This window comes from Phasianus colchicus, chromosome 1 (genome assembly GCF_987193195.1).
Source record: "Phasianus colchicus chromosome 1, bPhaCol1.hap1.1, whole genome shotgun sequence".
Classification (NCBI taxonomy): domain Eukaryota; kingdom Metazoa; phylum Chordata; class Aves; order Galliformes; family Phasianidae; genus Phasianus; species Phasianus colchicus.
This window is the reverse complement of record NC_143436.1, coordinates 97,607,012-97,623,602: the sequence shown is the minus strand read 5'-3', so window position 1 is coordinate 97,623,602 and position 16,591 is coordinate 97,607,012. Positions and strand designations below refer to the sequence as shown.

The 16,591-nt window shown below is 38.7% G+C and overlaps 1 long non-coding RNA gene across 1 annotated transcript; it reads right to left on the bottom strand.

Moving 5' to 3' along the window:
- Window positions 1–3,912: 3,912 nt before the first annotated feature.
- LOC149919894 (uncharacterized) lies at window positions 3,913–11,932 on the bottom strand. Its single transcript, XR_016463744.1, has 3 exons — window positions 11,862–11,932; window positions 7,602–7,720; window positions 3,913–4,194 (listed from the first exon to the last, which is right to left on the bottom strand). It is a non-coding gene; the product is annotated as an uncharacterized LOC149919894 (long non-coding RNA).
- Between the last annotated feature and the right edge of the window lie 4,659 nt (window positions 11,933–16,591).

Sequence of the window (16,591 nt, the reverse complement as noted above, 5' to 3'; positions counted from 1 at the left end):
ACTGAATCAGTAAGGCAAGGAAAATATTGAAAAGTTATAATTGCTTATCTTGACAGTTTCCATTTATATATTAATTTGTAGTATTTAATATTTTTCCTTCTTGAGAGGTAACAATCTAGCAGACTGTATTTAAAGTGCACAATTTCTGCAGGAGTGCAGCCAAGATGTATGGCATACACATCATCTCCTAACTGTGCCTACCCAGGGGTACACAAATCATTTGCATATTAAGTCCTTGTTTTCAGTGCTGGTGTGTAAGAATGTACAGAATGAGACTTGTCATATTTCTTCATGGGATTTAAGTTTCCTGAATTACTTGGCCATTCAAAATTCTGGTGCTGTATCTGATTATATCATCATTAAGTACAATCACAATAACAATTGCTACTGAAAAGCTGCCTTCAATTAAACAGTCAGGTCCCAGTTCAAATGCTTATCTTTTAAAATTAACCTCCACTTCTACAGTGTAAGAAAGTGATTATTGCATAATATGAAGTATATGGTGTTAAGGTATTCATTCATTTTAGTTGTAAAGGAGGACACGTTTTAAGTGAGAAAGAAAACTGAGCCATGAATGTAATATGTCACTGATTTAAAAAAATATATATGTATATCATGTCTGCATGTTACTTCAAGAACAACAGCTTTCTCCAGAATTTTTGAATGTAGTCGAGACTTTAACTACTTGTGGATAGCCATTAAATGCTCTATAATAAATCAATTTTCTTCCACCATAGAAATTCATTAGCATACCGTATCTGCAGAAGCACTGTATGTCTGAGGAAAATGCGGGAAGCCTCTGCAGGGGTTCAGCTCTGGAAAGTAAGAAAAGTTAAAGACTTACAATCACTAGTTTTCAAGTGGAGATATCCTAAGAAAGGTTGGCAGTGTTACATGGTATTGTATCTCTTAAACCTTGCAGACAGAATCTTAAATGTTGTGGGACCCTGAAGTTGCTGGATACACATCTGTAATCACTGGTCAACTGGAATGATTTAGTGGACTTTTTGGCTGGTGATCATGAATCCTGCTGTGGCAGCACCTGTTCTCTCATGTTGTACAAATTCTGCAGTCATGTCTAGGGAAATAGTGATGAGGACTACTCTGTCTCTGTTGCCTGCGTGATCCATTTCCAGATTTCCCTGTCTGATCTACACCAGCACCTTAATCTTTACACATTATATTGACCGTACCATTCAACTTGGTGTCATACATAGACATACATTGCTGATGGTGCACTCAATCCCACTGCCCCGTCACTGACAAAGATGTTAAATAGGATGTTAAATAGTGCTCGTCCCATGACCAGTGATGTCACACATCACTGTTCTTCACCTGGACATTAAATTCTTAATTTCTTCCACCTGTCAAGTCCTTAAAAACAAACAAACAAGCAGAAAAAACCAGCTGGCCCTAGTGTTTTTTATTTAACAGCTGTATTTGGTATTTAGCAAACTGTTTAGCAAGTGTTTAGCAGACTAAGGGAAAAAAATGAGCAGACAGATTAGTTCAAGAATGACTCTTCCCTTGACAAATAAGTTGCTTAGTCTTCTTGCCCAGAAGGGAAAGATGAGGCATTAGGCAGCAAGGCCTGAACTTCCCAGATGAGGAAGAAGGGTGTAGAGAAGATGATCAGAGCTAAGGAGAAGGCAGCTGTGGCAGGGTGATCAGCATGGCCAGAGGTACCTGAGCAGGACCGGCTTCAGCACCATAGTGCTGTCTTTATACAGTGAAAACAAGCGACAATAACAGAGGTTAGTCTAATTCTATTTGATATGACTAATTCTAGTTATTCCACCTGGCAGCCATTGGTTTTAGATTTTTCATTACAACTATGTAGCTATTAGATGGCTCAGTTCCTGCAACTAGCGACTAACTTGATAATCAGATCAAAAAAGGCTTCTTTGCCTATAGCGTTTATTCTCTGCAAGCGCTTTTGGGGACTGTTTACTAAGGTTAAACATGTCTTAGGCAATTAAGGTTCTCTCTTGTCAGGAGAATGGTCCTTTAGGCCCACATCTGAGCAGGGCATTGTCTTGCCCCGATTATCAGAGCGAGAGGAGGTTATTTGGTATATTTATACCTGACATGACGTTAAGAAACAATCACAGAATCATAGGGGTTGGAAGGGACCAATGGTTCAAATGTTGGTTTGACCAGTTTATTGCAAATCCTAATCAATCAGGATTGATTGAGATGAGGAAGGGAGGGCCGACAACTATTATGAATTAGGGTGAAGTGTCCCATTGCTTGCTATTCCATTGGTCCGAGGCCAGTACAGGAGCAAAAATACAGGGGAGAGCAGCAGCAGAGTGGCTGTCCTTGGGCAGCAAGCAGGCAGAGTGACAGCGAGTCCAGCAGAAAGAGGCAGGTCTCAGGTAGCAAACCCAGGAGAGTCCATCAGCTGGCAGGTATCACTTTATGAGGCATCTGATGTCAGACACAACCCTCTTGGTTGTACGTCCCATTTTTTTTAATCTTCTTCTGCCAACATGGCATTCCTGGGCACTTTGGTGAGTCATGTGCAGGCATTCCTGGGTGCAGCATCTGATGCATGGACTCAGATGTGAATGATCCAAATCATTTATTACAAGCTCTCACATCACTTATATACCTTCACAAGTTTTCTTTTTTTAGCTTTCCCATCCACCTTTACATGTCAACAGAGCATTCTACAAAACATTCTTCAACCGTTCACACAGGCGCTTATCCAATCAGAGCTGTGAGACATCCTTTCTTCTTCTAGAGGTGTCCTTGGTTCTCATGCTGTTTATCTTGCTCCACAGCTTCTGCTCTGAACAGTTTTTCTTGTATTCCCACACCTGGGCACTGAGGTAAGAATCATGTGCAGCACCCCCAAGCATGCAGGTATCGCTATTTCACTTGAGCCCACGCAAAAGACTGCTTCCTGGCCATTAAGCTGCTACTCATCTCTCTCTCTTTGTCCCTGGTCTGCAAATCTTAGGACAAAAGATTTCTCAAACTTTGACCAGGACTTGCCTGGTCTTGTCCATCTGTGCTCCTCAGCAAGCCTTGAGGCAAAGGTGCAAAAAGAATAATCTCTTACTGGCACCCTGTGTGAGAATCCAAGGCTACCAAGTATGTTAGTTCTCCTAGAGAATCAGCTCCTTTTAGCATTTCTTAAAATAAGACTTTCCAATTTTCCTGCTTCGCAAGAGCAAAGAGTTGAATAATTTTGACATAACTGAAATATTGAAAGCATTAATGCAAAGAGTATGTAAGTGTATCTGTGAAAAATGAATATAGATCCACCTACACATTTCTGTGTATACAATGTCTGTAGGTATGGTTATGTATACATAACTATGTATGTAAAAATAACTGCTTTTTCAGGCTAGTGGAAATGGCAGTAATTTTTGTATTACAAAGCATAGAAAATTGTGAGTGTTGTTTTCCACAGCGGTTGGCTCACTCTTTCCTCAGTGGGATGGGGGAGAAAATTGGAAAGTTTAAGAACTCATGAACTAAGATAAGGATAGTTTAATAAATAAGAAACAATAACAACAATAAAAATATAAACACAACATACAGAACAAGTGTCAGCCAGTCCCCAGCCAACTCTCCTTATTTTAATTGCTAAGCATGATGCCATTTTGTATGGTACATCAGTTTTGTCAGCCATGTCAGCTGACCTTGTGTCTCTTCTCAGCCCCTGGTGCTCCCAGAGCAGCATGAAGAACAGAAAAGTCTTTGTCTCTTTGTAAGCATTGCTCTGCAGCAGCTAAAACATCAGTGGGTTAGCAACAGTATTTTTATACTAAATCTAAAACAGAGCAAAATGCTCAGCTACTAGGAAGAGAATTAACTCTATTCCAGATAAAACCAGAACAGGATGATCTTGTAGTCTAAGCCGAAAGAGACAGAAGAGAAATACCATTGGCAGAAGCTAAATTTTAATTTGCTTATCATAAGTGAGATCTCGGCTGTAAAAAGGAAGAAGGATAAGTTTTCACATAAGCTAATGAAATTAAAAAATGGCTTGATCAAATATCAGCCACTAAATGTAAAGTTGAGTGTGGGAGGCATTTTCAAGTGATGAGCCCTAGCTGGGTGATGAAGTCATTCAGCACCTTATGTTTTCTCAGCTGTTTTAGCACTTTTCCTTTAGGTAAAACTTTCCTGATGAAATGGACATGGCTGCTTGTCATGCACTGTCTCCATTGCCATCCAGCCCTAAAATAAAATAAAATAAAATAAAATAAAATAAAATAAAAGTAAAGATGCAAATGAATTTCTGTCTTAAATATAAATTTCTGTTGAATATTAAGTTCATTAACTGCACACAAGCTGCAAGGTACACAAGTAGTATGGGGACAGGTAACAACAGAAGCCATATAGTACATGCTGAGATAGCTGCAGTTTGGATTTCTACTTTACCTTTTTTTGTTGTTGTTTTTTTTTTTTTTAAATCCAGGTTTTAGATCTCCACTGAAATATGAAGGTTAGAAAAGAAAAATAAGCTGTTATCCTTGGGTCTCTTTTCATGACTGGAGGGAGCTAAGGTCTTTTACCATCCTCTTGGTCCTTCTATGTATAAAGAAAGCCTGCCAGTGTGCCAAATAACTGGCGGGGAACAGAGTTTAAATGCAAAAACTGTGGTAAAATTTGAGAAGTCTACATAAATCTGATAACAAACCTCTTGTAAGAAGTGTTTTTATTAGTAGTGAATTGCTGTCACAGCTATGCCATTTCAACTATGCTATTGGATTAAAGATTGTATGATGAAACCTGTGTTCTCATGCACATGGCTATAGAAGTCAAATATTAACTAGCAATTTCAAAGAAAACTGGGAGGTTAATATGTGAAATCCTGATGTAAAGTATCTGACTATCTGAAAATAGTAAGTTTATGGAAGGACCACAACCATACTTTCAGGAAGCATATCTTGAAGAATTTTTGATAAACGTCCAGAATTTACATCAAATATTCAAATATACTTGAACTGAATATACTTCAGATTTCTAACTGAAAAGCTATTTTTTTGTTTGTTTGTTTTCCCTTGATTTATGAGTAGAATGAACTTGTTTTTGATACCACTTTGCCGACTTCTTTTCTGTTCCCTGTCCACAAAATGAGTTCAGAATTTCAGACTCCAATTTATACAGCCTCCTGTCTCACACCTCCCTGCACAGGATCTGGCACTAAATCGTGAAATGCTTATTAATTTTGTTGCTTAATGTGAAAACTTGCAACATTAGAATTTCTCTGCCTGAGACCACACAAACACATTACTACAGGGTAAGAAGTTACTATGTGCTGGCAGATTCACAATAAATATCTATTTGAGCGCTCTTAGCCTGTGGCAAATGCAACTTAATTCAAGTTAGCATGAAACAAGGCTAAACAAACTCAATTTATTTTGCTTTTGCCATGGGCTAAAAGAATTCACAGTAGACAGTTGCTGTAGATCAGCTTCTGAGTTTGTGAATGATTCTTTTGTCTGTAAGACTGGTGTGAAATCGGAGAACAATGAGGATAAAATTCTATAATTTTGGTATTGCATAACATCAGTACTAGAGATTTGGAGAGGCATTGTTTGCGGTGGGTATTGTTCACATCTTAAACTGGAGTCAGAATTTTCCCAAGTAGCTGTTGTATGGCCAAGCAAACATAAAAAACAAAAACAAAAAACCACCAAAAAGCAAAGACGGTACTTCTTAAATAAAATTGTAGATTTATAAATATAAATTTATAAATATAGTGAACAGGACTGCATAAAATACCAACTCTCACTGGAAGTCTCTGACTCAGGCATTTCTATGATTCTATGATTCTATGAAGTCAGTGCAGATTTGCCAGCAGTATCAGTGTGATTCTGTAGAATACTCTATGGAAGAAATTCTGCAACGTAAGGATAGGCATTTTTGTGTGGAGCTAAAGTAAAATGAAAAAAAAAAAAGTATTTCTGGTTTCATCAAAGCCAATGGGTAATTTTTAAGGCTTTCAAGAGGAAAAGAATATCTCCGTCAATTTTCTTCCCCCTGCCCCAGCCAAAGGATGCTAAAAAGCATTGTGCAGGAGTCACTGCAGAAAGTTTGACAACCACTGCCATTAGAGGGTGTCAGACTGTGAGTTAATAATGGTTCTTTTCACTCTTTACATCTACTAATCAATACAATTGTTACAGACTTTCTGAGCTGTATGTTATCTAAGTGATGGGTAGCATGACTTGGGCCATGTAACATGTCATGTTTGAAAAGCAGGGTCATGACTTGTTTCTTTGCTGACTGCCACATGATTCTGCAGCCCAGTCTGCTTTCCTTCAGGATGGACTATAAGAATTACACTTCTGTTGGCCTTGCCAAGGGAATATAATGAAACTAAAAAGATTTCATTTATGTGGTGGACACAGTCTTACTTTTCAAGCCAATCAGACTTGTGACACTTCTGGTTGGGAAGACAGAACAGCATTATTAATCCAAAATTACAAGATATAGTAGAGTGCACAGGATATATCCGAGACCCATTTTTGTACAAGCAGGGCTGATCAGGAAATACAAAGAAACACCTGCATTTCTTAGAGAACAGGCAGATGAAGGCCACTGGGGCAATTGCCTGCAGGACTGTGATGATTGTAGAAATGCTTGGGTGGATCCTTAGTTGAATATGTGGAAGAAATGACTCAGTTATCATTACCATGAACATTGGAGGTAACTAGTGAGGCTAGGATATATACCCTGGATATATACCCTGATTCTTACATATTACCTCAAAAGTATGTTGTCTATGTTCAAAGTCAAGAAACAAGAAAATGTGTTGGAAGTGCTCAGAACTTCCCTTTTACAAATCCCTGTAGTTATGTTTTTGTTCATTATTTAAAACACTGTGAAATTGCTAATAGGAATCCCCAAGTCTGTCACATCACTGTTTTGCTACTAAAGGTTCTTTGGGATGCTACTTTTCTACTTGGTTTCTTACTACAGCTTGATTTCAGCTACGAACTACCTTCATGGATGTCAAAATCTACAGTATCAAAATCTTTGTCTTTGCAGCCTGTAACAAATCCCATATTGAAAGTGGGATCTGTTCTGCAACACTTCTAATTGTCTTTCAGCTTGTTGTCAACTCCTGGAGTCTGTGCATAACATGAGAGAGATTTCAGGAAACTGAGCACTTTGCACTCGTGCAGATTTATCCATGATACTTAAATACAGAGCAAATTTTCAAATTTACTAACAGAACAAGTACAGGAAAGCCCTAGATGTCAGTCTCTGCTGCATTCATAATGTATATCAAGCAGTAGAAACTAAAGGCTTTAAATTCAAAGAATAAAAAGCTAATAAGATTTATGAGAGCGAGATTAAGAATATGAAAGTTGCCTCTCACATTTTGCAAAACTGGTAGTCAAGTGTCTGCTGGGGTGCCATTACGATGATGTAAATTATGCTTGGATCAAAAATGGTTCAATTTCTGTCAGCACAGAGAGGGAGAAAGCTGCTTCAGCCTTGGAACTAGAGTAAGCTTTTCATTGTTTGCCTTTCAGTTTCCTTGTTTGTGCAAAGATACTATTACTTCCATTACAAAATCCTGAATATTTACTATGAAAGAGCAAAATTTTCATTGCAAAAGATTGACTTACCCAAGAAAGAGAAGCCAGCTGCTAGACTGTCGAGTAATAGTAATCTGTTCTTTTTCTGCAGCTAATAAGTTCATCATTCAGAGTGTGACAGCTTCAGCAGGATGCAGACTCCCTTTGAACTAGAACATCCATAAATGAAGGTTTAGGGTACTTTCCTCAGTAAAATAATGCTCTTCAAGCAAAGAGAAATGATGACAGAGATGTCTTACATCACCGTGTAAGTAAATCACCTATTTGTCATTTGAAATGAAGGACTGCTTGGGAACATAATGCTGTGACTGGGTTGAGGGGTTGGGAATGAAGAGAAGTGCCTTGCTGCAATTAAATTAGAAGTTAAGAAGAGGAACAAAGGAGAAAATTTCTCTGTTTTAATTTTCTGTAAGAAACCAGGAGGTTGTTGTCACTTTTTAAAGGTTGCATTTTGCAATTTCCTTTTTATATGCCTACATAATTTAAAATAATCTTTAAAGGATTCTTATTGCAAGTTAAGTATACAGTTTCAAGTTAACTTTTAAAACAGTAAAACTGTTTGATGATATGACAGGAAAAGGTCTAATCCTCCTATTATTTATTCTGATAGTTTGATGAAAGTCACTGACAAAGACCAAAAGGGATGAGATGCAACCTGATCTTGTTGATCTTGTGTGGTGTATACTGGTGTGCCTGTTAGGCCAAATACGTAAAATGCAGTTGTTGTTCCTCTTGCTGGAGGAGCAAAAGCGTGTTATGGTAGTACTTGGATAGCTTGGTGCTGACCTAGAAAGGAAAATTGAGTATTTTGAAGTAAAGGAGAAAGAACACATTAAACTGTGCTGCAGACAAGCCCCAACTCTTAATAATAATAATAATAAAAAATTTAAAAAGGCAAGGTTTATTTTAAATTCATGGCTTCAGGAAGATTATGTATGACTAATACAAGTTAGTGGCATCTGGTGGCAAGCAATAGAAGTCACTCACTGCCATTACAAATGCTGTGTGCAAAGCAAATTGCTAACTGTGGCAAAATCTTTCTGCTTTGGTTAACGAGAGGGAAAAGACAGCTGGACCTGAAATGCCTGAAGTGCAAAAAGTGGATAGTCTTCATAACTTCTATTCAGAGCAGGTCAGAGAGTTTCTAGTTCAGAACGGTACGGATTGTGCTTAAACGTGTTAGTGACACTATACCATTTACTTCAGTTTTGAACAGGAAGGAAAAAAATAGTAGACAGACACAATTTCAGTCTTTATCCCATTCCTTCACATTCTCTGTTTTCATCATATTAGATATATCCATTATTGTATCCTGGAATAACCATGGAACTAAAAGCAAAGTTCATTCATGTATGTATGTTTTCATGTATGTGTTATTTCAACAGTAAGCATAACATTTTTCACTTCCACGTCATCTTCACTTTGCCACTCTGCCTGTGGCAAATTACCACATCTGTGCTGATTTGCATAATTTTCTCCAATGATCCATATGATGCTGAAAATGGATTTTAAATTTCTGTGTTAGTATGAATTTTATCCATTTACTGCCTATAGAGATGATGAGGGGAAGAGAGGGGAAAAGGGCAGGCTGTTTGTTAGTGAAGCACCTGTATAGAGATTACTGTGTTACTATTGCTATTTCAACTAAAAAAAGATCAGTCCTTTTTTATTTCTGAATCTTGTTATAAACTTTTCCTAGAAGTTGTAGTTGAAACAAACTACATAGAGTACTTACTGTATAGATACATACACAAAACTGCACATTATAGCAATGTATTCCATATTGTCACTGAGAAAAACCTCTTCCTGAATAAGGTTTTAAGTCATGCTCCAATGTCTATATTATATAACTTATTGTAATTGGAAATCAGACATAATAATCACCCTGATACTAACCTAATGAAGTTACAACATATAAATAAAAGTTATTCACCAGTGTTTAAATGTATGGAGAACTATCCATCTCCAGTCTGAGAAATACTATGACCAAAGAGTAAGAAGAGCAATAAATAGTCTTGCTTTCTTTAAAAGAGGAGGCAACATTTGTATTTAATTCACAGTATCTTCACAGAAAAAAATCTTAACTGTGAAGTGTCACAATGTATAAATATGTGACAACAAGAACAGTCAAGTTACAAAATGAGTATATGTGCAAGTAATAATATTATCATCTTTAGGGGCATTTTTCAAATGTAGGAGGGCTGCTCCAAAAGTAATACCTCCCATTTTATTGTACTGGCCCACAACATCAGAGGCAGATATTGGTGGTATGGCAATAGGGGTTGAATCTTCCTACCAGTTGTCTGTTACATTTTGTTGTTGTTTGACAGATGGCAGCAGAAGGGCCATCTATCAGAATGGCATCTCACCTGATCTGGAAGTGCGGATGAAGCAAAGGTATGGAACTGAATTCCTTCATGCATTAAAAATGGTGCCCACTGATATTCATTGACACCATTGGCTAATGGTGGTGTTTTGTAGTTGAAAATTTCCCCTACCAAATAGTGTTATTTTGCTCATTGTATCTGTTGTTGTTTCCATGGAAGTAAACAGGAGACATTACTTGTGGAACTACCTACATAGATCCATTGCTGCATTTCTTTTGTTTGTGTCTTAGTTTTGCTATTTGTTGGTGATCTAACAGACTGCATGGATTCAGATCAGCTTCAGCTGTAGGGGAAGAAAAGCAGGAAGAGCAGCAAGTGTCTTGCAGAGATATTTGCAGAGAGAATATCAATGTTCTTACAGAAACAGGGATTATCTAGTAACTGGAAAATACTAACATGATTTTTCTAACAAAGTTATTTCCTCAAGGCTAGTGTTAACATCAGAGGAATGCTGGGTGGCTAGAAAAAAAACTTATTTATGTATTTAGAACAGTGGAAAGTTCGCAAATAGGGAATATCTCTTTGGAAAACGAAAATTTGGAAGGAATCTAATCATCACTATAGAATTAAGCAAGATCTTCTGCAAGCTGTGGCTGAGAAAGTGGACTTGCACAGATACTGAGAGCTAGTGACTGTCAGAAGGAGTTTTGCTTTGGAAAAGAGAATTACATCACTTCAGGGAGAGACTGATTTAGTGTAAGTAGCATCTAGAAAGGATACTTAGATGGGAACAACTTGGAAATATGGGTTGAAAACTGGCTTGTTATATTAAAACAGTTGGAAAGGATGATACCACCTAGGATGCAATTAAAGAATCACTTATGTATCAAGAGAGAAATTGTTAAAGTTACATACTCTTTAGGGAATGTATGCAGATATAATGTTTGCTTTATAAACTTGTCCAATAATAAGAAAAAATAGAACCAAGTGAATACAATCAAAACACACAGTTTTTATCTGAAGGGAATAACACTGCATAACCAGACTTTATGAAACTGAGAATGGCTTAATTAACTTAGAATTTAAAACATTATGAAGCCTATTCCACTTTTAACAACCAAAGTAAGTAACAAAATGAGAACATAATGAATTTGATAATTCATACTTCAGCTGGCACAACACTGTAGGTTCAGGAAAAGAAACAGGAATTTCTGTAGCAGAGATACAAGATCGGCTGATGTCAATAAAGATATGACAGTCTGTGCCACATGGAAACACTGAATTTTAGTTTTGCCTTATTGAAAAATCTAGACCTTATTTTATATTTGGCCATGATCATCTCAAATACATGTTGAAAATCATTAGGATTTTAATTTGTGTTGAGTGTCCCTTAAAAGTGAATTGGATTTTGCTTTTACGTCACCACTGAGGATAAGGAAAAGGCTGAGGTTTGCAATGACTTCTTTACGTCTGTTTTTAAGTTAGACCTATATCCTCATGGTATACTCTACCCCACTCTACCCCCTGACCTGGAAGTGTTGGACGGAGAGCAGAATAAACCCCCATGATTCAGGTGGAAACAGTTAAGAGACCTAGTACTCCACCTGGATTGCTGCAAATCCATGGGACCTTAATAGGATCCACCCAAGAGTGCTGAGGGAGCTGGCAGAGGTGATAGCCAAGCCACTTTCCATCATCTGTCAGTGTAGGCAATTTTTAAAGATGTTTTAGTAAATTTAACTTTTAGTTGTTCTCCTGTTACCCTCCATGACCCCCAAGTGAATGACAGTATAAGGATGTACCACAATCTACAATATGGGTTTTAGAATTCAGCTGAAGCATCAAAAGGAGAGTTGTGAAGATGGTAAATGGTCTGGAGGACAAGACGTATGAGGAGCAGCTGAGTTCCCTTGGTTTGTTCAGCCCAGAGAAGAGACTGATGGAAAGCATTATGGAGGCCTACCGTTTCCTAATGAGAGACAGCGACAGGATCTGAGGGGACTTCTTTGAGACTTCTGAGCCCCAACCTTTGTGCCTCATAGTCTGGAACACCACACCCAATTGCTAGCATTACCTGTGTGCTCTGCCCTGAGCTTTGAGGACTGAGATGTCTGTGGAATAGTTACCATTTCTTGTGTTTGTTTTTCTAGTAAAGATTAGTGTAAGCCCTGGTAGTGGTACCAGGAAACTGGACTCTCGCAGGGCTGGGAAGTATCCTGTGCACTACTGTCCTCTTTTTGAGATGCCTGGGCTTCCTAAGTAAGCAGTCAGGAGTGGAGGGCCTATGGCTGCTGCCCTGGTTAGAAGAACCTGCCACTACTCTCCATGGGGCTTCTCCATTTCCCTGGGGATGGATATGGTTGGATGATCCCCCAAGTTCCCTAGGAAGAGCTGTACTGGAAGAACTGGGGGGCTTTTGCTCATTGGGACCAGCAGAGCTGACAGATGGTCCAAGGCTTGGAGTGACAGTGCCCTGTAGGGAGGCTAACTGCTCTCAGCTGTGGACTCTAACACAAGTGTGATGACACGCTGGACAATCATCTGCCCTCACTGAAAATGCTGTAGAATTCCTATGCCTCCTAAAGAGTGGGCAGATGTGTTCCTTCTTGGTCGCTGGAGGATGCTGCTGAGGCAGAATGTGTGGTTACTGGGAGCCACATAGGTCACCTCAGTTCTTGTCATGACAGATGGAACATGAACTTACCTCCTCCATAGCTGTGTTCTTCACAGTGCAGTGGGCTGGGAGGAGCCGAAGGTGAAGAGCTGCTCCCCTCACTGGTGCCACTGGGTGTTGCATGCTGCAAGGAGAGGCCACAGCCATTCACTGAACCAGCAGGGCTGGGGAAATGTTGGCAATGATGTGAGGACTAGCACTGTGTACAGCTGATAGCTGCCCCATAGCAAAATCAGAGCTTCACTTGAAGCCTCCAGGCCTTGAAAACACACTTAGCCAGAATCCAGGAACAAGCAAGGCTGGGGCAGGCTCTACTGTCAGCCCACTCTATGCAGTAGAGGGTTGTGAGGTCACACTCCATTGCTTGGAGATGTGACTTTATGGCATCAAAATTTATCGCTCGGTTCTGTCACCCTTTGGAAGCCTGACAATCCCACAGCACTCCATCTAGCATCTACACTGTGCCTCTACACACCCACCGGAGCTACTGTGGTGTCGATGATGGTTTTTCTCAGCAGACACCCAGGCCATGACCTCATCTTCCCAATGACCCAACAGATGCCTTGGTAGCTGACTTTTTCCTGTCCAGCCTCCTCCTGAAATAAACAACTTGTCCTCATTCACATTTTTTCCCACTCATCCCGACTTGGCTACAGCTGTTCCCTGATTTGATATTTTGGACACCATTCAGACATCAGGCCTACAGCTTCCTGACAAGGGGAGCAAAGGGGCAGGTGCTTGATCTCTCTGGTGACAGTAACTGGACCCTAGGGAACAGCATGGAGCTGCAGCAGGGAACAGTCAGTTTGGATGTTAAGAAAAGGTTTTTCACCAAAGGGTGGTCAAACCCAGGAACAGGAACATGCTCCCAAGGGCAGTGGTCAGTGACCCTGAGCTGCCAGATTTCAAGGAGTTCAAGGCACAGGGTTTGAATTTTGGGTCATCCTGTGATGGGCCAGGATTTGGACTCAGAGATCCTTGTGGATCCCTTCCAACTTGGAGTACTGTATGATCTTACAGTCATTCTCTAAAATGTCAACAATCATCTCACTGGGATGTATGCCAGATTAGCAGTATCAGAAAACTTTAGTGCGTAAGCCTTATGTAGTCCTCTTGGCATTGATGGCTAAGGCACTTAATTTAATTAGATAAGTTTGCCATTGCTGAAACTGCTGATTATAGTATTTTCAAGAGAGCCAAGGAAAAACCTAATTCATTAGACCTCTGAAACTGTGTTCAGCTATTGTGACCATGTGCTCTCACAGCAACTGCAGTATTTCAAATATAAATACTGAAAACCCACAAAAGGTAGTTCCATTCTTTGAATTTGTACGTGTTTCTGTAGTGATGAGCATTTTCATTCTCATGCAAAGATAAAATGTGTTATATTGTCTTCCTAGCTGCCCCAGCATAGAGGCCATATATCCAATATCAATAAACCAATAGCAAAAGACAGTTATTATAGTATGTTACTGCTGTCATCCATAATGACAAATGACAGCATGCTTTTGCAGTATGATGACTTGTCTCTGCTAATATGGAGAGTAACGCATCTCTAAGAAAAAGAAAATGAGAAACGTATTGTCATCATTAATAATTGTAGTGTGAGAAGGGAAAAAATAGATTTGAGTCTTTAGGAAAAGTTATCAGTCCCCTGACACGTGATTTTTTTTTTTTTTTTTTTTTTTTCCATGTATTTTGTAAGAGAAAGCAGATGTAAAAGATAATTATGTCTTAGACAACGAGGAATTAAAATCTGAAAATTTCTTGAGTTGAATATTGCCTTACTAAACTTCTGGGTTATGATACAGCATTTCTTCATAATACAGTATTTGTGAAATAGCGTGAAATAAGAATATGTAACTAGACTGAAAAAAACTGACATTTCTTGTATTAAGCCCTGCAACTAGCCCAGTTATAACTGCCTAGGTTATGGTTATACTTACAGCAGCACTATGGTAGTATACTGTAGCGGACGTTGAATTGTGTGAACTATTCCTGTAGTTTTTTTCAGTTTATTTCATGTTCTAGTTGGTTATTACTGCATCTGCATTGTATCTTTAGAAAACTGAAGGTCAAAGATCAATACTTTTTGTTAAGGGGATGCAGGAAGTATGAACCAAGACTGCAGTAAAGTCCCACTTGCAGGCCAGCCTCCTCCCTCTTTAAAGCTGGCAAAATTCCCATGCCTTCTCCTCTCCTCTCCTCTCCTCTCCTCTCCTCTCCTCTCCTCTCCTCTCCTCTCCTCTCCTCTCCTCTCCTCTCCTCTCCTCTCCTCTCCTCTCCTCTCCTCTCCTCTCCTCTCCTCTCCTCTCCTCTCCTCTCCTCTCCTCTCCTCTCCTCTCCTCTCCTCTCCTCTCCTCTCCTCTCCTCTCCTCTCCTCTCCTCTCCTCTCCTCTCCTCTCCTTTGTAATCTAATCTAATCCTATTCTCTCTAATCGTGGTTTTTATTTGCTTCCTTTGCACAAATGTTCCTTATCCTACCAGACACTAGTTATGTCAGGAATTAGATGCCTCCTAGAAGATGCCACAGAACTTCAGTCTACTGCACAGCACCAGATAGTAAAGGTAATTTGATTATTGACTGTGAGGATGAATTCATTGTTTGTTTTTCTAAGTCTTCAGATATGATTCATGTTTACAAAACTGTGATTATGTAAGTGTTACAAGGTTTGTACTGTTCATAAGCAAGATTCTAATAGCTCACCCTGTATGCATGGTATGCTATATGTATTTTATATAAAGCATGCTGTATTCTATTTCCTGTCTGGCTAAAATATTTAGAACAAGAATACAGAAAAATCTAAACAAGTAGCTCGCTTAGTCTAAATCATTAATTAAGACTTGGCGATCTCTTTCAGATCAGAAAGAAACACTATGTTTACTTAGTTTAACTTACATGGAGTATAGGAGTGACTTTGGCTGATAAAAGTGGGATCCTGTACATGACTTTACATGCTTTTAAAGAATCCAATCAGTTACAGCCTCATAAACGCACCATTGCATTATTTGTAAAAGGGTGTAAGGCTGATACCCCCAGAGAGATGTAGTGATCTCAGAAAATTCCTGACATGTAAGTGACACCAATTACTGCTTAGCTGTTTAGAAGCAGGGCCCTACCTGGAAAGGCAATTTTTTTCCTGTAGTAACTGAAATTAAAGACCTCCCACAAGATGACACAAAAAGCTGTGAATTCTCCCATCACATTGCTAGTAAATAATCCTATGGAAACCATCACATAGTAAGTAACATATTTTTTCTTCTTCTTCTTCTTTTTTTTTTTTTTTTTAACATTTTCATTACGTCTGTTATGTTTGTTGCCTTGAAAACTGAAAAAAGTTCCTGATCGCTTTACTTTTCAAAGCACTAAGAACAAGAATGTACATGCACACCAAAATTTTAAACCTGGGAAAAATGTACAGAAAGACTTTCAAATACGGTGAAGTGATGAAACCCCCAATACTACAATAATGTGTAAATGCTAACCTTCTCATTCAGTGTTTTGTAGTTAAGAAACTTCTTAATCTTCTTTGAAATAAATATTTGTGATTAACCTTCAGTTCTTGATTTAAAATATTATAGTTGAGTTTCACTGCAATTTTTTAGGTACACTAAAATGTTCGGCACCAATTATGAGGGGCCAGAGTTGAACAAACCTTCAGAATTTTAATGAGTTTCCTGTGGTAATTATTTTTAATTGCCTTCAATCTCATTAGAGTACCAGGTGGCAGCTATGTAACTTCACCATGGATGTCGATTATCTGTATGGCCAAGTATTTCTCTGCAGACACTAATGAACAGGCTGTCCAAAGCCTCAGTAGTGGTCTACTAACAGCAACTTGTTAGTTCCTTTGAACAAGAGGAGTCTGATTCTGACCTCACTCACACTAAAATTAACTGCAAAGGTATCACTGCATCATATCATTTCCAGCATGTGTTTTTAAACAAAAATATATGAACACACATATGAATATGTTAAGTTCTGTCTTCTACTATAAACTCTTTAAAGGCTTTTACAT